This window comes from Mastigoproctus giganteus, chromosome 14 (genome assembly GCF_048544385.1).
Source record: "Mastigoproctus giganteus isolate SK-2022 chromosome 14, ASM4854438v1, whole genome shotgun sequence".
NCBI lineage: Eukaryota > Metazoa > Arthropoda > Arachnida > Uropygi > Thelyphonidae > Mastigoproctus > Mastigoproctus giganteus.
In genome coordinates, this window is record NC_143588.1 from 73648136 (window position 1) to 73674821 (window position 26686).

General features: G+C 40.7%; 1 pseudogene; it reads right to left on the bottom strand.

The window, feature by feature from the left end:
- Positions 1–989: 989 nt before the first annotated feature.
- Positions 990–26686, bottom strand: part of LOC150075244 (acetylcholinesterase-1 pseudogene) — a 35485-nt pseudogene continuing 9788 nt past the window's right edge.

Genomic DNA, 26686 nt, shown 5'->3' on the forward strand with positions numbered 1-26686 from the left:
ATGTGAAGTTACAGCAATCTCAGCAAGGTGGTAACCATGCCTTAATGCAGCAAAATACACGCTTTTACACTTCTGGAATAGAAAACCCTAAACAGATTACCCAATTGAATTAAAGAAACGGGAAGAAAGATTTAGGAGCCAAAATACAGGCGGTTATGAGTTCTGAGCATTATGAACCAGCTCATAATGTCATATCATTGACTTGTTCCTTCTTGGAGATGGGAAATATAATGCCTCATCGATTATCGAGTCCACTTATGAACACATCACCTAAAAAAAACTATTTTGCAAGGATTCAAAGACAGGCAACCCGCATGGCGGTAAATGGGCAACCGTAGGAGGAAAGACATCAATTGTAGAGGACTACCGATCTTGACAACAAGACACCTTTTGGGAACCCGACTGCAATCTATATGCCTTTGAAAGGGGACAGTAAAATGAAATTAACTGGTTTACAGGATCCAAGAACTAGGGGCGACAAATTGGAAAGTTGGGTGGTGAAGGAGATTTAGATTGATGGCAAGAGTTGAAGAAATTCAAAGGTCAATTGGATAATTACGTTCGGGACTTTAGTCCATTTTCAAAAATATTTTCTCTCCTCTCCCAAACCGGGTGTGGCAACAGCTTGTGGGTTCCTAATTGTGGCCAACACTAATAAATACTATTAAACAAAGATTCCTATAAATAATGACGAAGTCAAGGTTTGCAACAATTTTTATTTTAAGTGGTCTTCCGATATACGTGCAATATATATTATAAAAAAGTTAATCGCATTTGTGTATGTTCTTTATGAACTTACATAAAATAATTTCCAAGGATCTTATTTTTTCAGTTCAATGTTTTAGAGCTGTCCCATGATTAATATCAGTTATGGGAGGTTTATAACAAAATTAATGTAATTTAAAATTATAATCTATGTATATCAGATAAAGAATGGCCAAAATTCATGATTCTTCCACGCAGCCATCGACCATCGCATTTGAATGAGATCACTTTGATGGAACAAAATATTTCCTTAAGAAGTTGCACGCTTCTTGACGAGGGCTAATTCCAATGAAGTTGGGTTTCGTATTCAATTCTACGTGCCTAGGATCAGCTTGACTGTATTTAGGCCAAGATTCATTTTCTCCGAGCATCGGTTTACTGAAATGTTAAAAACCAATCAATAAAACACAAATGCTATGTTTATTAATAAACTATGGAGGCTTAATGCTTAAATAGAAAATAAATTCAGTTATTATAATATGAAACTGGAAAATCATTTTTACAAGTTACAAAAACACTGAAGTGGTTCAAAATTGGGTCTAACAGTTTTTTTTCAGCTATACTTCTGCCTTACAAAAACGCCACGCTGTGCAGAAGACCTAGATTTAAAGATAAGATTTTTTCATAGTGGTCAAGTTAGCCTTGAGTGACGGTTGCACATCTCTCCTTCTCTAAGTCAGTTTTTCCTCTAGTAAAAGATACCAACAGCCTTTAAAAACGCTGCTACACCCAGTGTGAATATATTTAGCTGCTTTAGAGTTTCCTTGAAGCACCATGCACGTGAAATTGGTCAACGAATTGGAAATCGATATAACGCTTAAGATTTCTCCAAGGAAGCTGATATTGCTGAATTGATTATCCTTAAAATAATTGATTTTTGAGCGAAACGAATCCACCGTACGAAATTCATTACGCGTTTAAATCCACCAAGCCATCTCGCAGGTTAAGGAAAGATCTAGTTGGTAGAGTACGCGATCTTTAACTGGGTACGATGGGTTGTACATTTCGATGTACCTTTTTTAGTTTCCACTGAAGGAAACAAATAATCTGTTAATCTCCCCTAGCAGAAAGAAATCAACTGACAATATTCGTCATGTGTATATTCTTCCTAAAGAGCACCGATAGACATAGGGCATCCCCCCCAACGGAAACCATCTTTTTCAATGCAGTCAGTATTGGTCCTTTTGTTCTAGGATCCGTGTAGTGAAAAACAGTCCAATGGATTCATTGTAAGGGATCTTTTGGCACATAAGATACTATTAGTTCAATGTACGAATTCCATGAACTATATGACCAGGTATTGAACGCACAGGTGCATTCCGAAATGCTCAGTTTATCTACTACAAGGGATAATTTGTTTTTCATAAGCATCAGAATGACTTCATAATATTCATTGGTCTGAATGGGTTGTATGCGTTTAGGGAACGCAAACAACTGGGAAGATGGTAATTCTTGATAATTGTTCAGTACATCGTGTTGCTTTTTTGCCACCTACCCACGAGTACGATTCAGTTAATGAAAGAAGGAATACAGATCATTTATGTGTCTCTAAGGATGGATTTTTGGGGAAAAAAAAAAAAAAAAAAATCAGAATATGAAAATGAATTTGAAACACATTTCAATGTAAAAAATGCAATTTTGATTGCATCTTTCACATTGTTTAGAACCTAAGTTTTTTAGCTTCCTATTAATATATTAAAGTTCCTAATACAGGCATAATATGATCTTTTCCTTTAGCTCAGTGGTTAACAGTTGTTGGACGCGCGATGACAGGGATCTCACAAAATTCATGAATTTGACTTATTTCCAAGGTTTCCATTGAAAAGCGTTGATGACGATAGAGGCAGGTGAACTCTTATCTTATAGATAAGCTCATTGCCATATCCCCCTAAATGACTGTTTCGAGGACCATTAGAAACTAACAGATCCTGTTGTCCGATTCTCAAATATTCGGCTGGGTCAGCGTGGATCACACCGATACAAACAATGTTACAGTTTCTGTAGAATAAAGATTAAAGTTAATAGAAACTCTGGTCTCTTTGAATATTAAATTTTTCATAACTTACCCTGTTTTTGCAAAAGAAATCCATTTGTTCATCATATCCTGAGAGAGCATCCTCTCCGAAGAGGTGTAGGAATATGGATACTTCCTAATAGGCAATCCAAATACGAATTGAACTTCTTCAAAATGTGTCGCACCCAACCACTCTGGCCAAGGTGTATTGCTGGGCCGATGGGTATAAAAATAATAATAGGCCTCTGGATTGCTTTTCGCAAAGACTTCAGTGAAGTATACTGCTGGACAAACAAATGTTACATCACCAACTAAGTTTTGCACTGCTTTAAGAACTGCCGGTGAATCGGATTCGTGGACATCTTGAAAATAATAGCTTATTATTTCTTCAATCGGTAGAGCTGGAAAACCCCCGAGGACATTGCGCGACACTTCGACTCCTTGTGCTTTATTGAAAACTGGCGAGCTGTTATTAGGGAACAGGTTTGGCATTAAGTAATTGAGGAAAACTGTACCTTCATCTTTATTGTTTCCCACAAAGATTTCAACTGGTGGAAACGCCCCAGAATTTATAGCTTCGATAGGATTTTGAGGTAGATACTGATCACCGTACTCGGCAGTAAAATAAACTAGAGTAGTTTCCAAGCTCTTTGATTCCACCTTCACCAATTCGGCAGGATCTTTATTTTTTAAACACGCAATGACGGTCTCTGCATTATTAAACATATCACTTTCTTCACTGCTGCATCCACACATCTTAGCAAAGATATCGCTTTTCGAAATGCTTGTATTCTTATCGGTTACAATGAAACCCATATAAGGACTCCCACTCTGTAAAATGATTCTTCGAAACAATCCGTTGACGAGTGGTGAGAGAAGATGAAAGCCCGTTGAGACAGCACCCACACTTTCACCGAATATCGTTATCAGAGAAGGGTCTCCAGAAAAAGCCGCTGCGTTATCTACAATCCATTTAATGGCAAGAAATTGGTCATACATTGCCATGTTTCCAGGAGCGTCATCGCTGTGAGAACTCAACAATCCGAAAGACCCAAGTCTGTAGTTCATTGTGGCTATAATGACACTACCAAAAGCTGACATGATTCTTCCGTCATACAAATCCATAGAAGAAGAACCTGCATAAAACCCTCCACCATGTATCCAGATCATGACTGCCATTGTTTTGGTGCCATTGCATTGTATGTCAGGTTGTGGAACCCAAAGATTAAGATATAAACAGTCTTCGCTTGCTGGTCTCGTGTCTGTCCAAGGAACAACCTTAAGATTCGTCTGGAAACAAGGTGGTCTTAGAGATTCAGCATTATATACATCTTCCCAGGGCGTGACTGGTTCAGGATTCCTGAATCTTCGTACACCTGTAGGAGGATTTGCATAAGGAATGCCCAGAAAAGCTCGAACTGTTTTTCCAAGTACGTCGATGTCTTTCCCTTTTACTGCACCAGTAGATGTTTGCACAATTGAAGGGAGACTGTGTATGCAGTACACGGAACTAATTACTGCCCAACAAGTGAAAACTAGAAACAGCCGTATCATCTAAAGATGAAAAAAAATTGCATTAATATTTGAGAAATTAAGAGTGAAAATATTTTAATTTTAAGAATAATCATTAATGATCAATTGGTGGATTAAGAGATTCAGGCTCTAACTGGTAGAATTGCTGAGACCCACTTTGGAAATGCATTTGCATATGTGAGGAGCTTTCGGAAGCTTCAATAAAGATAACACGAAATACCTGTGATATCCTCTCAGTGTTGTTTATCGCTTTATTTAGACGCAGTGTAGCAATTTGGCTGTTTAACCGAATAACAATGGGCTGCCTTTCTGGATCCCTTATGTAATCCAAACATCAGGCCGACAGATGTATGGGCAAGTCTCATTTCGCCACTTTTTTTTTGGTGCATTGAACTAGTTTGACCAAAAAGGACTCTTGCATATGGTATACTAATTCTATATCTGTAGAAGGGTATTTGTTTTCTTAAAATCGAAGTCAGCGAGCTCAAGGATAAAAAAACTGTTGGATACCGAAAGGTATCCAACAGTTTTTTATCCTTGGACAAGGTCACAGGAGTGACCCTGTCATCAATGTTTACTGGTCTGAAAGCAGGTTAGAACCACCGGTCAAGAAAATTGGCTCAATCTCACCAGTACTAGTGAGGAGTACTGGTGAGATTAAGATGGCAGAATCCATGCGCATACTCTTACTGCGATAGAAATTATGGCTCACCGTAGGAATATGAATTACTACTCAAGAAAACGGGAGGCAGTCAATTGCTAACGTTTTTTTGGAATTCAAGCTTATGCTTGTTCATTCCAACAATGTTCAGCAAAAGCGGATCGAGCAAAAATTGGCAGTGCTGGGGTAATCTCCTCATACACATGGATGCGCTCTTGCAGCCTTCTGCTAGATTCACAAGTGTAACATTCTTCTGTGGGGGGGTTTCTATTTTTTCTTACTATCTAAAATCTCTGAATTATCCCACTTCCAAAACTGCTACCTTACTTTACGTTACTCAAGAAAACTTTCTACATATATGAATCTCCCTCTTTACCTTTATCAACTGAACCTTATCTTAATTGCACATTTTTTTAAATATACATATCTTATAGTGTCCCTCATAATTCCTAACCCTTCTTTAGAGTCCTATAATTTACAAGTGAATACTGATGTGAATTAAAAACTTCTGATACTGAACAGGATCTTTTGTTAGGGTCTTTCGTTTCTCAATGGGCTGTAGTGTACGTCAGGATAGGGCATCACTGAGTCTCTTAGGAATTTGAGTTGGTCTTCGATACTGCTACTTAGTCTTCGGTGCTGTTATTCTGGCGAGCTAGGGACCACAACGTTACCTTCTCAGTTCACTTATCTGCGCATTGGCCTTTATCACTGCCTAGGCTTATTTCTCCTTACCCTTCACTCATTTGCATTTGGGCTAACCGTATGGGATAACAAAAAGCCCACTTTGGATAAGTGCGGTATTGAGTGTTCAAAAATTTGAGGGAGTGCCGTTAGTTTAGTCAGTCAGTGGTGGTCCCATTTCTATGAATAGTGAAGTTACTAAAGGCAAATTTAAGTGTGGATACCATTCAGGTTTTCGGTAGACTGAGCTACACACTCGAGATGCCATTTAGTCAAACACTTGAGCGTGCATCCTGAAAGAGAAATTGAATATTTTCCCTCCCACACTTCGCCAAACAGAAGTTGTTTTCTGCCTTCCAGAGAATGTACACTTGCTATGAAATGGAATAAAATACAACTGACTACGAAGAGTAAATTATTACAGATTTCCTGTTGTAGGATTTTAAGCAAAACCCACCCAACTTAGACAGTGCACGTTGGGTGGGTTCTGTTGTCGATTTGCTTTATGAAAAAATCGAGTTCCCAGATGGTAAAACTTTGGCATCAACGCCTAAAACCTTACCTCTACCACGTTGTGAAAAGATTCATAAAAATCTCACGTCACACCAACTGTACTACCAACGAGGGTAAGAGATATCAGCGTTTCTACATGAAGAGTCTGCTAGAAAACGCCGGTGGCAAAATTAAATTATATAACACGATGGGGAAATAAAAACAGGACTTTACTCAATATCTCCGTCCAACTTGTAATAGAAAACAACCTTCAGTGAATACTGAGAACTTACTTTGCACTTAGACTGTCTTCATCAAAGCAACCACTACTGATGTTTACGAGATGTTGCTATTGTCCAATCTCAACAGATTCTTCGTGTAAATTAACCTTTGATTTACACGAAGTTTAATCAAAGGTTAACCTTTGATTAACCTGGTGTTTTTAGAACTCCAATATCAATGAGATACTCGTAATCTGTGTCCTCGTTTTGATCATATCAGCAAGGTATTGATTTGTGATGCATTGATTGACATCATTTGGTTCTATGAAATATGATAACATTGAAATTTATCGTAGTTGGCCGTGAACTTAAGCACTTGTTAATTTTTAAAATTAGGGTTATCCACGAGTTTCAAAATAAGACTGAGCTACTATGTGAAGAAAGGCTATTAAAAGCCTCTCGCCATTAGATGAATTCGAACCTAAACCTTTTCTAGGTCGTTCGTCGAGAATGATAAATATAAGCACTGATACACGAAACTACTTAAAACATGTCTTCCGTGTAAGGCAGTGGTTATAATCACCTTTTCTTCTAAGGTGACTCAGTTATTCAGCTTGGGTTGCATGGCTTTCTGTTGGAAGTTGAGTTTTTCATCCAGAGAAAAGGCAGGTCGACCATAGAATACACGCATAAGTACTGTTGTAAGCGGTCTGAAGCCCACTGAAAGATGGTCGAATTTCCCTTGTCCGGACCTCCACCTTGAAGCTCTGGTCAAATTGCGTCATTGTACGAAGCGCAATGTGTTAGTTCATTGAGTTGTTGAGGGCATACAAGACAGAGGGTTCTATGGCTTATAAGTATAAATAGTTTTTATAAATCATAATAGTTAAACTTGAATTATTAACACTAATGTATTATTAATACTAATTATTCTGTAGTTTAGGATAAACTAAAAAACTACTCAATATTCCAGCTACATTCTATTCTCTTCGTACTCTTTCAGTGCTTCGTAAATTCACAAGCCCAAATGAACAAGTTAAATCAGTTATTTACCCAAAATTCGGTCATCTGTGGCAACACCACTAGAAGCATTGTGTACTAATTGATGCCGTTTAATTTGCCATAAAAAAAAATTCCATTAATAATTCGGTGGAAGACTTTCCCTAAAATCTTTACATACCAACTAAGAAATATTGTTCAAAGTTTAGGCCTAAATGGTTGTCAGATGAACTAATGAGACATGTGGCAGAGAAGAAAAATGCATGGGATACATACAAATTAATGGGTGACATGGAAGCCTATGATAGATATAAGTTGGTCTGTAACCAAGTCACAAAGGAGATTAGGCAGGTAAAGGCAGACTACGAAAAATCCTTGGCAAAGGATGCAAAGAAAAACAGAAAAGAGTTCTTTACCTATGTAAACTCAAGAAGGAAAGGGATGAATCAGATTGGTCCACTGGATATTGATGGTTCAACAGTTAAGGATCCTCCTCAGGTGGCTAACAATCTAAACGAGTATTTTGCATCTACATTCACGCATGAGGAGTTATTCAGGAAGGAGAATGACGTAGGTAACGTAAACATTGCCAGTGAGCTAGATGATTTTGTAATAACTGAGAGGAAAGTGGAGGAGAGATTGTTGAGGATAAACATAAAAAAGGCACCCGGGGTGGATGGGATCTATCCAGTTATATTAAAGGAGGCAGCAAAGGAAGTAAGCAAATCCCTAGCCATAATTAGGAGAGCTTCTTTGGACTCAGGGGAGGTACCCATAGACTGGAGATGTGCAAATGTAACCCCAATTCACAAAGGAGGATCAAAGGCTGACACAAGTAATTATAGACCTGTTAGTTTAACTTCTGTTCCAGGAAAATTAATGGAGGCACTGGTTAAAGAAGCACTGCAGGTTCATCTAGACAAGAATTCAGTTATAGCTCAGACGCAGCATGGTTTTGTTAAGGGCAGGTCTTGCCTGACCAATTTGATTGGATACTATGATGTAGTCACAAAAGAACTGGATGCAGGGAATAACTTTGATATTATATACTTGGATCTTAGAAAGGCTTTTGATACTGTTGCACATGGAAGACTGCTGCACAAATTGGAGCAGTGTGGCATTGGAGGCAAATTGCTGCTATGGATAAGGGGATGGTTGAGTGGCAGAAGACAGAGAGTGGTAATCAACGGACACTGCTCAACGTGGACTAATGTTATTAGTGGAGTTCCTCAGGGTTCAGTGTTGGGTCCGTTGTTGTTTTCGGTGTTTATGAATGATATTGATGATGGGATATCAAGTTTAATGTCCACGTTTGCAGATGATACAAAGGCTGGCAGGGTTGTTAAGGACACTACTGACGCTATGCTGCTGCAACAGGATCTGGAAAGGTTGAACAGATGGGCTGAGAGGTGGCAAATGAAGTTTAACATCGACAAATGTAAAGTACTACATATGGAAAACAGTAACCCCAGAGCAACGTATCAACTCTGCGGTACTACACTGACAGTGCTAGAGAATGAAAAGGACCTGGGGGTAATTATGCAGGCAGATACGAAGTTCTCTGAGCAGTGCTCACGAGCTGCAAGAGTAGCTCATGGTGTCTTGTAAATGATATACAGGAATTTTTCTAGCAGGGATAAGGAGGTCATTATTCCCTTGTATAAGGCAATGGTTAGGCCACATCTTGAGTACTGTATACAGGTCCGGAGGCCTCATTTCAAGAAGGATGTAGAGCTGCTGGAACGGGTACAGGGAAGGGCAACAAGATTAGTGAATGGAACAAAGGGTTGCTCTTACGAAGAAAGGCTTAAGTTTTGCAAATTACAGAGTCTGGAGACTAGGCACCGGCGATGTGATCTGACAGAGGTGTATAAGGCTTTGAATGGTTTGAGCATGCTCAATGCCAATGGGATTCTTCCTCTTGCTCAGAATAATCACCTGAGAGGGCATAAATTCAAATTGAGGAAGGACGGATGTCGGATAGATGTGCGGAAATTTGCCTTTGGCCAGCGGGTGGTTGGTTGGTGGAACCGACTTCCATCACTTGTTGTTGAAGTTGATAGCCTAAACAAATTTAGAGCTCAACTGGAAAGGTATTTCGAACGAACGGAGAGGTGAAATGGGAGTGGTGTGTTTTTTTTTTTTTGGCTGATGCTGAATAAGCTTGCTTTCTTGCATCATATGCCTCTACTAATGCTAATGCTAAGTTCGTTATAATTATTGATGTACATTGTTTAGCTAATCTTTCTTGGTTGCTTTAATTCAAAGAAGTCTAGAAACACTTAATGGTCCAGCAGAAAAAGACTGCCAACTGGACTGCAGTTCACCACCAGATGACAACTGTTCCTCTTAGTGTGGTTAAATACACTTCAGGACGCAAAATAAATACGCTAATGAAAATGAGAAATCGTCAAAAATACTTTAAAAAGCCAACACATTTTTGAACAGCTGCTGATGGTAATATTGGATACTACTACAATATTTATACGTAATTAACTAATGATACTATTCTTTGCTGACAACTTAATACAGAATAAAATTCACCACAATTACATCGAACTTGCCTTTGTTGTTCAATAATACCTTCGGACTTCTGTTTTTATCTCAACAGGAGAAGAGATGGAACATATGAAAGTTTCAACTGTTACCACCTCACAATGCGATCAGCTAACTGAAGACTGCGTGCTGAAATTCAAGTCAACTTCTCTGCTGTGACGTGAATTTTTAGCTAATCAGCTTCACGGTAATAAAGCTGATTTGCTATCAGTATGTGTTGTAATCAAATCAGTGATTAAACTGGTGTTTAATTGTTCCCCTGCTGGGACAATAAACTCCAGTTTAATGCCTGAATAACGTGCCTACACACGTCTCACGTCTTGAGAAAGAGACGATTGTTTCGAAAGCTACGAAGTATTTGTAATTAAAGACTTTACTGGATTTATACGTTACTTTTTCACCATACAAAGTTATGACAAACAGACGGTCACATGCCACACCTGAACTGACAAAAACGGTTGCAATGAGAAATTAAATAATATAACGAAGAAAATAAAACGGCAATAACTTTCTGGGGGCTCCTGCTAATATTGCAAACTACCAAATCGTACAATCACTACTAAACACCAACAAAACAGTTACCTGAGTAGTGGAATGCCCTCAACCACTGTTTGTCTGCTGTCATGTATACTTAATTACGAAAGACAAAGTTGCTACTGCCCCAATGACTACGCCTGCACATATTCTGCGAGGTAAGAGTCAAACTGATCATGGATAACAGCCCTCAATTCTGTTGGTGTCAGCGCCAGTTAAAGATTGCTGAAGTCAAGCGAGACGTTAAACTTAGAGCAGTCTGATGCTACAGAAGTACCGGGAAAAACTGAAGTCTTAATGATATTTAAGACAGTTCCTTTACACCTATTTTCAACAACCATAAAAAACACACTTTGCTGATCCTCGTTCAACCCCAAACACCCAGTCAGCTCTGCTGTACTTCCTTTTACCAAACTTGCTCTCATCAATTTCAACAACACCCACACCACCAATCATACAACTTTCTCTCTCACAGAACAACAAAAACATCCCTGCATTAAGACGTGCAGTCACACAGGTCGTGGAACACACCCCCAACTGAACACTACAAATCCACAAGGCACCTTCACAACCCAAAATTAGGTCAGGAAGAGTATTTCAATCGTTCTTAGCTTGCTCTCCAAGAACCACGACCGTTCCGTTCAGACCTTTTTAACATGAGCATTGTCCCCTCTCGTTCCACAAACCCACTGAAAACCATCCGTACGATCCTTGCAGCCCACCAAGCTCATCTCACTGAAAACATATTCCAACGCTATTAATTTCACTTTGGTGCAGCAATCACACTGTTAAAACAATCGTTTTTCAAAGATGCAGTCCTTCACTCCAATTCGGATTGAACAGAGAAAGAAAACGGGAACAACAACCAAAATGTAATGAACTTCACGTTAAACTCCCAAGTATATTAATAAATAATCAAAAACGCAAAAAAAACTGAGCATCCCTAATAATCAGCCAATCGCAGAACTCGAGAGAGAGAGAGAGAAAGAGAGAGTATTCACATCACGTGACCTTTTGTTCATCAAGCACATTTCTCTGTAACGTACTTCGACTCATTGCCGAGAACGAGGTAGTAAGGGTGGAAGAGAGGGACGAGCAGAAAAATTAAAATGAAAGCTTATTAAAAACCCCACACTCTTTTGCTTGAATCCATCCCGAATTAGCGCATTCGGGATGGATTCAACAGGGCCTATCTAAAGTTTATCCCTGTTGTAGAATGTTGAGTACGCAACTCGCGTACTTGGACACTTTGTTCATCTACCCTTCGGTTCACCACAATTACCTTCAAAATAGTCACTTCCTGCTTCAAAAGCTGCGTACACCTAGAGAGAGAGCGTAGTAAAATAAAAAAGAAATCGTCCAATGTATTGATGCTGGTTGGTTGATTTAGTTTTTAATGGCGCATTGGCAGCTAGGGTCATAATGCGCCAAGTCAAGTGTACTGATGCAACCGCGTCCTTAAATCAAATCGGCCAAGATTATATGTTTAACCCTTTGAACCTTGGAATGAATTGGTTCACTTTGGGGTTTATTGGCGCATTAGCAACTGAGGCCATTACCCACCACTTGGAATGAATGCTGTGATTACACTCAAGGAGCAATTCAAAGGCTGTTTGATTTGTCCTTATTCCGAAGTCCCCAAAATGTAGTCAAAGAGCAGGAGTCAGAAACTAAAAGGTTGACCCATTACAATCCTCTATGCTTAAAATGTAACAATTTGCTAATACTCAAATATAGGATGCCTTGGTCTGCTACATTATTCCGGTGCAATTTTGCTGAATTGAGTTGTACAAGTGAAGGGAACGCTGTATTACCACCCCCTTCTTTCCTTCTGGGAACTTAATCTATTAAACATAAGTGGACTGAAGTAGAAAGGTATATATATATAGTATTTAAACTGTACGAGGACATAAAATGCAGTATACTCATGAGTCAAAACATTGACCACCCCTGTCTCCACGTATCCCACAGCAACTAGGAGTGATGTCAAGCGCAGCATATATAATGACAGCACAAATAATGCGTGTCATTCCATAAGTACAAAGCCCGTGCAAATGGGAAAAGGAAGGGGGACGAGGAGACGAATTTTTAAGGGCCTTTTTCAAAGCGTGGACACAAACACTATTTTACCATTTCTAGACATTGGACAACTGGAAAAGAGTTTCGTAGTTAGACGAATCAAGGATTCAGCTATATAATTCGGATGGACGGCTGCTTAGTCTACGGCGAGAAGGTGAAACCTGAAGTAGTAACCAGACTGGACAGTTGGATGAAAACAGGCCGAGAACCAGTGGTATCATGGCTTGGGGAATGTTTTTATGGACATCGCTGGGTCTACTCATCGCCATTGAACACACGGCCACAAGGAAATCGTATCGCGAACGTTATGGAGCTGCTCTACAGCATTCTATAAATGTCGACGGATCTACCTCGGCATTGTTTCGGACCACGTTTCGCCCTACTTGATGTCCTTTGTATCCAGATGTCATTTGACGCTTTCAAAAAGACAAGAATCTTGCAGGAAGGATTCGAAGATCATATCCAAGCCTGTCTTGTGCTCCTCTGGCTGCCAACCCCCCCCCCCCTAACGACATCAATCCCATTGTACATTTGTGGGATGTGATGGAACGTAGCATTCATTAGTCGAGAGCGGTTACCACACCCTACTATGGCACGTCCTTCTGTTCAACTGGTCTAGGGTACCTGAGGACACCTTCCGCAGTCTTCTGGAGTTAATACCACGCCCGGTGTAAGCGTCTATCACGGAGAAAGGCTACCCAACACGGGGCGAATATTTTAATTCATTTGTTGAGGCACACCATTTCGGCATGACACAAAGTCCAAAGCCTTTTGGTGGTCAGTGTACCAAACAAAATGAACATTAGGAGAAATCTGATTTCTGTTGTGATGTAGTCGTACTTTGTTTATTAGGTTCCGTCCCTTCAACGTGACAATACGATATCAAGTTGGTTAACAAATGCCAGATGGTAATTGAGCAATGCTTCCTTACTTAACCTACCACTCTAATATATACTGAGTTCAATAAAATAAAACGCAAGAGAAAGGATAAGCTATCACCTATGACGAAGTACGCTTTTTGCAAGGGTTATCAATTCAAAATGCACGGAAACGGTTGAAGTCAAACGTGCAGATGACGCGGGCAAAGCACAGGTATAAAGACATGCGCTGTGGCTTTTTTCTTATTGGTTGTGTTCGTTCTTCAGTGTGATAGTTTCTCTTGTGCGGTCGTATAGTCTTGTGGTGTCTTATGAAGGCGCATGTTGGATTTAGCTCTCCCCACCTTTTAGACGTAGAACTTATCAAGCGCCTTAAAAGATTTGGAATTTTACGTAAGATTCAGAGCGGTAAACTTGGCTCAGTTAAGTCGTTCCATTTCTGCTTTACTAGAAGGATTGTTGTTTAAATATTTGGCACGATTTATCATTATAGGGTGGTCCCTGTTGTAGATATCCTATAAAAATGTACAGTGTCTAAAGATTCGGGACAAAATGAACTCCTAGTCGTGACAAACGTTGTTGGTGGCACTTATAAGTAGTTCTTGTCAGTCAAAACTTGACTTTTGTAAGTTCCGCTACGATTTCCTGTTGGTTTCTGGCTACTCTGAGAATGAGATGGACTGCATTTGTGTTTAATCAAAGCAATTGATCTAATTGGACCTTTTTGAGTAGAATCCCCCCCCGCTTTGCTACATTTGTTGTTGTAGAGGCTTTTATTGGTCCTTGTTAATTTGAAATTCCTGCAGAAGTTCTTTTCACTGTTTTAATATATTGAGTTGGGCTCTTGGCTCCAGGATTGTATTCTAGCATTGATTCCTTGTTTTGGTTTTGATATTAATCGGATGATCACTAGGTATATGAATCTTAATTTTTCAGTACCAAGTGATCTGATCCGTTGATTGTATTTAGTTTCTAGGATAACAGTAGATCCTGAACTCCAATTAAACTCAATTCAGTTCTAATAAGGTTTGTGAAGCTTTCCAGAATTTTAAATTAGAAACGTTTTAGATTGTCATGAACTGTTTCTTTTCTTTGTTGGAGTTGTCTGGTATTCTCCTAACATAATGCAACTTTAAATATTATTGTGTTTTGCGTTTGCTATGAGACAAAGGTAAATCAGCCAATGTTGCCGACAATGGCCCCTTCTCCGGAATCCTTATATGCATCATATTCAAAAGCCAGTGAAGGCCTTAGCTGAGCTACTTAATGGTGTCGACGCTATCCACCCTTTGGGATTAGAATTTTTTGGAAGTGCTCATCGGATTCGGAAGTAATTTCCCCCCTTAGGTTCTATTCTCAATAAGAACAGAAAGTATAACAACTCTTGGACAATTCAATTAATCTTTCCGAAGAATTTAATAAAGATCCTGCTTTGAAAAGAGACGAACTAAATTATGATCTTAACATTAACATCAATATTCTTCAAGTATTTAGAGTCAATGGTTTCGACCAAGTGTTTGTCACATCCGTGAACTGCCGTTACTAGCTAGATATCGTGGATTGCCCTTGTGACGGAAATTTCAGCCTTCTTCCTGTTTTCTTCGAATGGATTCTCTGCTGATCTTCCTGCCAGCGCCCAGTGGACATAATCATCTTCCTTCGAAAGAAGTACTCATTTTTCTGTGTGAAGTTTTCGTGCCATGGTCTGTTAGTCGTGACGAAATTTGGACTTTTGCTGGTAACCAACTTAATTTTGATTTAACATTTTTTATTTTGATCAAACATGTTCTAAACCCTGGAGAAAAATGTTTCCCAAAAATGAGGAACCATTTTTCTCAGGGATTTACAAATAGGCTGTTATTTGGGTTGATCTTTAAGGAAAATTCGTAATACCATATGAGCACTTCTTTTTCATTTTTTATAGTATAAGTTCTGAATCTTTGTATAGTCGTTTTCGGTGTCCCCTCCTACTCAATGTTTTCTCTTTATCTGCCGATTCTGGTACCATCTTCCCTGTTTTCTTCCTAATAGCAGTAGGGCATCATTCTTATGATGCTAATATAGATGTAATTATTCAATTCTTCCAAATCTAATCTACTAACCAGAGCCTCGGATAAAAAACGTTTCACCCATCCATCATCGTATGTAATCTCTGGTACTTCTACCGTAGATTTAAGTATTGCAACGTGGAGTGGTTCTCTTTCTTAATACTCATTGGGATACTCTCCCAAACTTCCATTGCCTTAGAAAGATTAGAAGTTAAAATTGGATGGGAAGGATTTGTCCCACAAATCCCTCATTCAAACTAAATCTCGGATGATTCAGTTAGTAGTTTCATTGATGCTTGTGTTGCATTTTGTGAGACACTCCCGTCGACGTGGGCACCTGTACGTGGTAAGGGGACCTCCCAGTGACGCTGCTGGACTTCCAGACTAGCATCACTGGAATCCAACGCCCACAGCCCAGGTTCCAGGCTTACATCAATGGATTCTGGCGTGTTTGCCGTGCGCTGCGACCCGTGGAAATTCGGAAGGGGGATCCTGGTGGTTGAGGGGCCCAGCTTCAATACACCACTTTGCCCTCTGCTTCGACAAGACGGGTGGTTCTGGAAGGCCCGGCTAGGATCAATCGGCTAGTAGGTTCGCCTGCGGGGTCAACCGTGTCAATACCACGCCCCTACCCTCATGATCCGAGGGACAGGATTCAGGCTGGCGGCGGTGCGGGTATAGTGTCTGGGTAGCCCTGGCGTTCCACTCCCGAGCGCATTTATTGCATGCCGGGTAGTGGGCGTCCCTTTGGGCTCCGTGGTGGGTGGGGAGCCCGGGCACTGAACAATATAAAAAACTCAATGAATCCGGATAAACTTATTTCTTCAGGGGCCCCAACCCGGTCCCTATCTGAAACCATAGACAAAGATCCAGACAGCATTATTGCTAAAAAGAGGCAGCGAACGGAATTACCATCAGGGCCTGTCCTAAGGTTCTTAATTATGCATTCTACAAATGAAACACCAATTGGTAAAATGTCGCCCTTTTTTATTCAAAAAGGGTTAGATGGGTTAGCAGGTTCACCCAAATCAGTTAAGAGGCTTCGTTCTGGAGACCTTTTAATTGAAACTAAAAATGACAGGCAGTCTGAACATCTTCTCCGAACAACATCAATCGGAGGAATCCCTATAACGGTGACACCACACAGAACACTCAATTCATCGAGAGGTGTCATTTCGGAGTGGGACCTTCTCGACGTAACCGAGGAGGAAATCTGTTCCGAATTAAAACCACACGGAGTCATTGCTGTCAAGAGAATCACTGTGCGAAGGGATGGAAAAATTGTTAAAACCAGGAGCCTTATCCTGACTTTTAACTCTCCTAAACCTCATGACGAGATTAAAGCTGGATACATCAACTGTTCAGTGCGTCCATACGTTCCGAACCCTTTACGGTGTTTTAAATGCCAGAAGTATGGACAGTCTCAAATGGCCTGCCGTGGAGTCCTTGCATGCGCTCGATGCGGTGCAAAGGACCACGAAACAACAGCATGTTCAGCCGCAAAACCCACCTGTATTAACTGTGAAGGCGAACACCCAGCCTACTCACGAGCATGCCAGAGGTGGAAAGAAGAAAAAGAGATTCAACGGCTGAAGGCAGAGCTAAACATATCATACCAGGAGGCAAGGAAATCGGTGAAACCCCTGAATATCAACAGACCTACCTACGCCCAGAAGGTAGCAGGGAGATGTTCCGTCGGAACTCAGACCAGGACATGACCATTCCTCCAAAGGAGTCTTTCACTCCCATCGCGCGTTATCTCTTAAGTTCTCAAAAACCTGCACAGAAGGACCAATCAGCTGCCACTCCTATATCGGTACCTCCTAATGCTCCACAAGTAACAAAGGTAATTATGAAAGAAAAGAATAAGAAAGGGGAAGTCCCCCCCCTAGTACCCAAGAAAAGATGGATGTCGAGCAGAAGGAGGTACCCGAAGATTCAGTCTTGGAACTCTTTGCGGAGGAAGAAATGGACACGGGACAGCGTCCATTCTTCCCCAAAAAAGATAAATCCAAGACTGATAAAAGTAAGCCCTCAGCACCTCGGAAGCCGCCTGATGGACCCACCAAGCCAAAATAATGGCTCAATTCCTACAATGAAATTGTCGTGGATTCCGGCGAAATATTGATGACATCAAGGCCCTCCTGCAAAAGCACGAGCCAGTTTGCTTTTGCTTGCAGGAGACATATCTAAAGGCAAATGATGATCTCACCATGCACAACATCACATTTTTTCGGAAGGATAGAATTGCGGATGGCTCTGTACATGGGGGTGTGGCTATCCTTGTGGGTAACCAGACTCCAGTTCAACCCTTGCTAATTACAACTAGCATAGAAGCTGTTGCAATTCGCCTTACGGTGGGATTTTTATTAACCGTCTTCTCTATCTATTTGCCACCTGGGACTGACATCTCCCAGGAATACCTTGATGATTTTCTAACGCAGTTGCCTCCCCCTTTCTTACTTCTCGGGGATTTTAATGGACACAACACCCTGTGGGGTAGTGCTAACATCAATGGAAGGGGACGAGTCATAGAGCATATGCTCAATGACAATGACTTTTCCCTTCTAAATACTGGAACAAATACCTTCTTCCACATGCCTACCCGTACTTTTTCTGCCATTGATCTCTCTATCTGCTCCCCTTCCCTACTCCCTTCACTCACTTGGGAAGTGGAGGAGAATCCATACGGAAGTGATCACTTCCCTGTGATAACCTCGTTACACAGTGGGAGACCATGTCTTCCCTTCAGGTTACCACGGTGGAAGATTGATCAGGCTGACTGGACTGCCTTCCAACATCAGGCAAATTTTGATCTTAGCACAGTCAGTCAAGAGCCTATCAATGATGCAGTTAAGTACATCACAGAAAATATTGTCCAAGCAGCTGCGAATGCTGTTCCAAAAACATCTGCCCGGTTTTCACCATTTCCCAAACCTTGGTGGAATTCACAATGCACAGCAGCAAAAAAGCTCAAAACAAAGCGTGGGGATATTCCGCCGATATCCTACCCCGACCAACCTTATAGCCTTTAAACGTGCACAAGCCAAAGCATGATATATCCGCCGTCAGAGTCAAAAGGAATCGTGGATCCGTTTTACATCATCTATTAACCAGTCTACCAACTCTAAGGTAGTCTGGGATAAAATCCGGAAGATGAAGGGAAAATATACATCCCACCCTTCTTCAATCCTAGATTATAATGGATGGGCTATTGCAGATCCAACTGCAATAGCCAATTCTCTTGGGGAAACATTCTCTAACATCTCTGCAACATCTTCGTATTCCCCAGAGTTCCTGGTCATGAAATATAAAATCGAAAAACAGGCACTTAACTTTAAATCTAAGAGCATTTATCCCTACAACGGGGATTTCTCTATTCAGGAACTGAAAAGAGATTTCGCTCTTTCCAAAGCAAGTGCCGTTGGACCAGATGGCATCCATTATGAAATGATTAAACATCTTTCACCAAAATCAATGGATTGTCTGCTCCTTCTGTATAACAGAATCTTTATTGAAGGGCAGGTTCCGGACGACTCCTGGCGAAAAGCAATCGTTCTTGCCTTTCCTAAGCCAGGAAAGGATGCAAAAGTCACCACCAATTATCGTCCTATTGCCCTGACTAGCTGTCTGTGCAAAATCCTGGAGAGAATGATTAATTCTCGTTTAATATGGTATCTCGAAACAAATGACCTTCTCTCCAACATCCAATGCGGCTTCCGAAGGAACCGGTCCACTTTGGACCATCTTATTAGATTGGAAGCATCCATCCGGGATGCTTTCCTAAAACGCGAACACTTGGTGTCGGTGTTCTTTGACATGGAAAAGGCGTATGACACAACTTGGAGATTTGGCATTTTAAAAGATTTACATAGCCTAGGCCTAAGAGGGCGTCTCCCCTCTTTTATCCAAAACTTTTTAGCCAATCGATCGTTCGAAGTTCGTGTGGGATCCTCACTCTCTCGCTCCTTTAGCCAAGAGGAGGGAGTACCACAAGGATCAACGTTAACTGTCACGCTTTTTGCCATCAAAATAAATTCAATCACAGAACCACTTCCTCCAACTATAAACAGTGCCCTCTATGTCGATGACTTTAGCATTTTTTGTCAGTCGTGCAACATGAGGGTTATTGAAAGACAACTGCAGAAAGCCATTGATAATCTGAATTCCTGGGCACTTGCTAATGGCTTCAGGTTCTCGCCGCAGAAGACCGTTTGCGTACACTTTTGTCGCAAGCGTAATCTTCATCCTGAACCTGAATTAAGGCTCGGACAAAATGCTATTCCAGTAGCAGCGAACACAAAATTCTTGGGACTCATATTCCATACAAAACTGACCTTTTTGGATCGTGTTCGTCAACTCCGCACAAAGTGCACACGTGGGCTTAATATTCTCCGCTCGCTCTCCTCTACATCTTGGGGAGCAGACCCATGGACCCTTTTTTTGGCTTTACCGTGCACTTGTGGGATCCAAACTAGATTATGGGTCCCAGGTATATTCCTCAGCCAGAGACAGTGTCCTCCGATGGCTGGACCCCGTCCATCATCAGGCCCTACGTATTGCTACTGGAGCATATCGCACATCTCCTGTCCAGAGCTTATACGTCGAAGCAAACGAACCACCATTATCGCTTCGACGTAAGCAGTTGTCTTTAAAGTACGTTTTAAAACTGAAATCCCTGCCACACCATCCTACGTGGCCATTCGTTTTTGAGCCACGAGGGGAAAATTTATACAATACTCGTAAGACTGCCAATCGTCCTTTTGGTATTCGTTTCCAAGAGCTACTCAAAGAACTTAATATCAAGGTAGACAAGGATGCCCAAACATCAAAACAACCCTTTCCACCCTGGCATGCTCGTGTCCCGGCATGTGACTTGTCGCTTAGAAACTGGGGAAAGTCGGACACTCCATCCAGTGTCTACCTGCAGCTTCATTCAGCACACCGAACTGAATATTCCGACTTCGCGCCAGTCTACACAGACGGTTCGAAGTCGGAATCATATGTGGGATCTGCTGCTGTCTTTACAGACACGACTACATCGGAGCAGATTCCCTCTGAATGCAGCATATTTACTGCAGAGCTGCACGCTGTAGAGTTAGCCTTGGATCACATTAGTGGATGCCAATACCAATGGTTCATTTTATATTCCGACTCTCTGAGCATGTTACAGGCTTTAATATCTGTGAGATATAATTCTCATCCAGTTCTGGCTAGTATTCAGCAGAAGATTCACTTCCTCCGTGGACGTGAATATGATATCCGCTTCTGCTGGATTCCCAGCCACATTGGGATTAGGGGAAATGATTTGGCTGACGCCGCAGCCAAATCAGCAATTCCCAATAATAATCGCTGCCTGTCAGTCCCCTATACAGACTACAGGCAAATAATACACTAGAAGATACACTCCCAATGGCAGGATTCGTGGAATAGACAGACTGCGAATAAATTATATCATATAAAGCCTGTAATTGAACCGTGGCAGTCTAGTCTGCGCAGGAATCGTAAGGAGGAAGTTGTTCTTGCCCGGACCCGCATAGGACACTGTCATTTAACTCATTCGTTTCTGCTGAGGGCTGATGACCCTCCTATGTGTGTGTGTCCTGTGGCACAATTTTAACAATAAGACACATTTTAGTTGAATGTCCAGATTTTAGCAGCACCCGTTTTACCGCTTTTAATCATCTGACTGAGCCGTATAACCGCAGTCAGATTTTATCTGACAATGACCATGTGGCTGCTATTTTTAGCTTTTTGAAATCAGTAAACCATTTTACCCATACATATTTAAAAAATGAACTCTTTTAATGTTTCTTGTTTACTGATATTTGCCTTTTACAGTTTATACTTGTTTTTATACTTTGACTTGGTGACCTAATTCGTTAGGCCACTAAAAATTTTATTTTTTAATGACTAGGTTTTGGCGCATTATAGCCTTAGTCGCTAATGCGCCAATAAAACCAAACAACAAACAAACCATCGAAGAGGTCCCAGGTTCTTCCTCTGCAGCCTAACAGCAAGTGGCCTCGCCCTTGGCGCAGAGGCCATATCCTGAAACTGGCTCTCATCCATCTCCTCGAAGTTCCAAGCTGATCACGTTCAGACTGTGCAGCTATGGGCAACAAAGTATAAATACTCGTACAAAGTTTAATAAATATTAACTCCTAATAACAATAGGTGTAATTCCAAAGAGCTCACAATATCGAAGTCGTAATAAAAAAGTTCGAATTGCTCGATGCAAGAGTCCAAAAGAGGCACGAAAATGATGAATCACTTTTCCATTAAACTGTTCGGTTGTCAGGGTAATCTCAGCCAACCAGGCGTCGCTTGGCCACCCACCCAACGCAACGTGGATGTGAGCCTCCAAGTAGAAGTAGTTTGCACAATCACTGAACTCAATTTGATATAAGTTCCATCAGTTATGGAAAGGGCACAAATATAGTCACAAGGAAGATCGCTGTGTAGCCGTGCCAGTCTACTTGGTCGCGGGGATGTCTTGAAGTTCATTTGAAGGAGCGTCTATCCTAGATCCCACCTGGGTTTCTGCCCATATGCATATAGTTCTCAGCATTGCGTTGTCCCATACTTGCAATTTGGTTAATAAGGTTATACATCTTATAACATAGTTAGTAATAATACAAAACTCAATTCTCCAACAAAGCACAGTGACTTTGACAGAACAACCATTTGGGTTCGCGGAGGGGTAGTGTCGGGCCGGCCCAACCAGGCACGCACGGACCCCAAAGACCAGTCCAGAATATCCCTGCTTCAAGCAGTACCGTAGGTGGGCTCTTGCTACGATGAGGTCTGCTGGCATTCTCAGCTAAAACAATTCATCAGTAGCAACAGTTCTGCAGGCTCCGATAATCCCCAGAAAAGTAGAACGCTGCGCTGAGAAAAGGACCTTTGGCACATAGTTGTCATGCGCCAAGAACATAAACCGCTCAGCTAGGAAGACCCCTAAGTACAAGACTTTTCGTCCAACTTGAAGCAAGGATTCTCCAGAGCGGCACAGCTCTTAGAGGTCCTTGTGGGAGTTCCTTCCACTCGAAGTTCTGTCTTGAAGATCACAACTTTAGGAAATGGGTGGTATAGGTATGCTTAAGTGTATTCCAGGCCTAAAATGATATCAAGGGTAGGTTCAGCCGCTCTTAACCTTTACAAAACCACGAGGAATGATCCTCGGTATTAATGGCTGTGGAGTGGATCGTCTTCAGAGGTTTGGAAGTAATGCTATGCTTCTCTACTGCTATGCAAGGCAGGGGCACAAATTAGCCAATCTTTCTGAAATAATGCTTTCAATGTGATAGTTAATAACAGCTAAGTAATCCTTAAAAAATAACTTTTCTACCAAACGTTATGTCCAAGAAACTCTGTTCACAGTGCAGTTCCCACAGCAGAGAACAAAATTTAACACAACAGTTAGTTTTCTTGGTGTTTGGACCTCCCACTCCTTTTGAGATAATCTGTTCGCAACAAGGTTGACTCAGCATCGTACCTTATCATTTCTCCCTCATGGAGTAAAGTGCTATGTGGACGGGCGACTCGACCGCATTGCATCCAGCCTGACATTGCCGATCCGAACTACATCCTGTTATCCGAAGTGTTTGGATAATCGTTCTGGTAGTAATTGATAAAAATGATTGCTTAAGCTCTTAGAAATTAAAGGCATTAAACCAAATAGTCTAACCCGAGTTAGCAATAGTTCACTTCTACTATAAAAGATAGATCTCTTGTAATTTTCCAAATGGGTGCCTGGAATAATGCTTTTTTTAAGCCTTGGTCTGCAACAACTAAGCTTTCCATGAAACGAATTCTCTCTTCCATTAATTTTAGATTGTAACATGTGAGAAACATCAAGTATTCGCATGGTTTCTTGTGTGGACATGGGATGCTGAAATGCTATGATTTCCATTTTGCACGAGCATCTTAAATCCAGCGAAGGATACCATTTTATCTCCATGTTTTAGGTGGAAATCATACAAGCATGTTCTTTTTCAAGATACCGTGTTAATCTATTTAGGTGAATAAAAAGATTCCAAAAGCATTCCAGCTATGCTCAGGCTGCAATTTAGCGCCAACGTTATCCCTAGCAAGGTCTCCTTGGTATGTCAGTTGTTTCTCAAGGGTCGGTTGTCTATTTTGACTCTGAGGGCATCACTATAGTCGTCTCCATTGTACATTAAAGTGGGGGAAATTTATGGATTACAGGTGGACAGTTTTTTGTTTATATAAGGTGCATTAAGTTACATAATTTATTTTATATGTGCCAAAATATTGCGCCTTACGTACAAGATAAGATTGTAGCTCAAACATGGCGTCGATGGACATTAACTGTTGTTCAGTGAATCTTATTCTTTTAGTCCTCATAACGTTTGAGGTTCTGGATTACTATAATCAGTAATTGGGTTTTATTTCTTACCTATTAGCATAGAAGACCGATGCTAATTTTCCTTCCATAAGAAGGATCTATGATTTATTATTCACATCAACTTCTATTAAGATTTAAAAAACAAAACAGGCGTCCATACTCTGCCTAAAAATTCAGACTTCATATTTTGGAATTCGATTTCTTTTCATTGGGATGAGTTATTCCTATTTTACCAACAATAAACTAGGTACCTAGGAGGCACCATCCTAGCCTTTGACTGTATCGGGGAGGTTTATAGTCAGCGTTAATTTTTAACGCAATGTTGATACAATGGTTTCCAATATAATTTTATTTGAAAGTCTTTAAAAGACTGCTATTTAAAATGTTATCTTATGGATGCTCCTGAAGATCCAGTATAAATCTGTGTACCTTTGACCTTAGTTAAATCCTCAGCCCATATTTATAATAGCTCATCTTGGATGTTAAAATTAGCCAAAGTAAGACAGGTTATTCCCACTGGCCAAATCTTTCCTAGGCTGTGGAGCAGACTTCTTTAAGATAAATTATCAATCGGTTTTTAGTAATGTTTTAATTTTGTAACTAAATTCAGGTTTATTCTTTAGTGTCGGTGAATATTGCCTGTAGAATTTTGTCCAAGAAATAATAAAATTGTTCTTTAAAAGTTTGTATGATTAGAATTATTGCTAATGTCATGAAAGCTTGATTAAAATCATTAGTTTGTTTCTTGACTTTGCTCTTATTTCCCTCAATGTTCACACAAATTATGACAAAGTTATAGATCATTCAGTCCAGATGGCCAGTCCGAAGGAAATAAGGTATGTTCGTGTCAAACGGCACCTGAGACTTCTCCCAACTCCGCGTGTGTTTCGAGGACAGTACACTTTCAAGCCAGAGGCTTGAAAGTGTGTGGGCCATGTCTGTGCAGTGTGATATGTTGTGCCCATTGTTTGACCGGCTTATTCGCCGCCAGGTTCCTAGTGGGGCCTGACGTTGCCCATACCCTGCCACGTGGAGGGTCAAAAGAAAATCTCAGTTGGACGAACTATGCATTTATTGGAAATTACTCACCCAAAACTGACCACACAAACCCTCTACTAAATCCACCTTTATCAGTAAACAATACATCGGTTAGGAAATGCTGATCACCAATAGATCTGCTGAAGAAATCTTGTTGGGAGAATTCAGCTCTAGTAAGTCTTCTCTTATAGGGGCTTAGAGGGGAACAGGTATCCTGTGTGTTATCAGACACTCAGCCTAAAACACTGATGGATCCAATATCTCTCTATTACAGAAGATTTAGGAGAAGTCCGGTTGGCCTGCCTCCCTAAAATCCACTCATGCACACCTTCTCGATGGTAAGCCCTGTTACATCACTTAGGTGGCAACAAACGTGTACAGTGGTTCTCTTCAAGACGCCTGGTCAGCGTGAAGAGGAAAAGACCAAACCCTCCAGCAATGAGAGCACAACAATACAAATGGTCCTCAGTCCCCAGCAGCTTCCACTCTCCCTCTTACGGCAATGAGAGGATCAGAGTGGAAGCAGAGGGTGCTAAGAATCTCTGGGTACGACCAGGCTGCCATGCACGGAAATTGAACTTGGCCTGTTATAACGTACGATCACTCATCGGTGAAGACAGGATATTAGAACTGGAAAAGGAATTAGAAAATGTGAATTGGAATATCATCGGTTTGGCTGAAACAAGAAGAAGAAATTAATCACTTATACGTTTATCAAGTGGAAATCTGCTGTACACCAATGGAAACAGTGAAAGGAGTGAAGGTGGAGTTGGGTTTCTGGTCCATAAAGATTTTAAAAACAACATTTTGGAATTCAAAAGTACATCACCAATTGTATCAAGACTAATATTCGAGATTTCTAAGAGGTACAAGCTAAAGATTATAATAATTTATGCACCAACATCGAGCCATGATGATGAAGAGGTTGAAGAAATGTACACTGAAATTGAGAGTCTTCTAGATGAGCAGAAAACCCACTACACTATTATTATGGGGGACTTCCATGCTAAGGTTGGAAAAAGGCAAAACAGCGCAGAAAGAGGAACTATAGGAAATTTTGGAATTGGTGAAAGAAATGAAAGAGGTGAAAGACTTGTGGAATTTGCAGAATCTCAAGGACTGTCAGTAATGAACACTTTTTTTCAAGAAAAGGGTGAACAGAAAGTGGACATGGAAGAGTCCAAATGGATTAACAACTAATGAAATCGACTTCATCATCACTAACAGAAGATATATTGTGAATGATGTTACCGTCCTGAATAAGGTTAATGTTGGAAGTGATCACAGAATGGTAAGATGTACACTTGATATAGATGTAGGAAAGGAAAGGAAAAAACTGACTCGAGTAAATAATACAAAGGTCTTTGAGATAACAGAGGAGGAGAAAAAGCAGTATGTACTGGAACTGAAGAACAAGTTTGAGCTTCTGCAGACTGCTCAGGACCAAGATATCGACGAGGAATATTACAACTTTCTCAAAGTTGTAAAGCCCAAGAAACCTATAGGGAAACAGAAATCCAAAGAAGAAAAAATTAGTCAAGAAACACTTGTCATGATGAACCGAAGACGACAAATGAAGAGTAAGATAAACACTGACAGGGAGAAAATTGAGTATACTGAGTTATGCAAAGCCATTAGAAAGAGACTCAGAGAGGACATAAGAAGATTTAACACAAGAAAAGTAGAACAAGCATTAAGAGAAAACAAAGGATTTAAATCAGCAGCCATGAGCAGTAATACAGAAAGACAAATGATACTGAAACTGAAGAAGAGCGATGGTGTACTTATAAACAGCAGAAGACTACTATAGAGA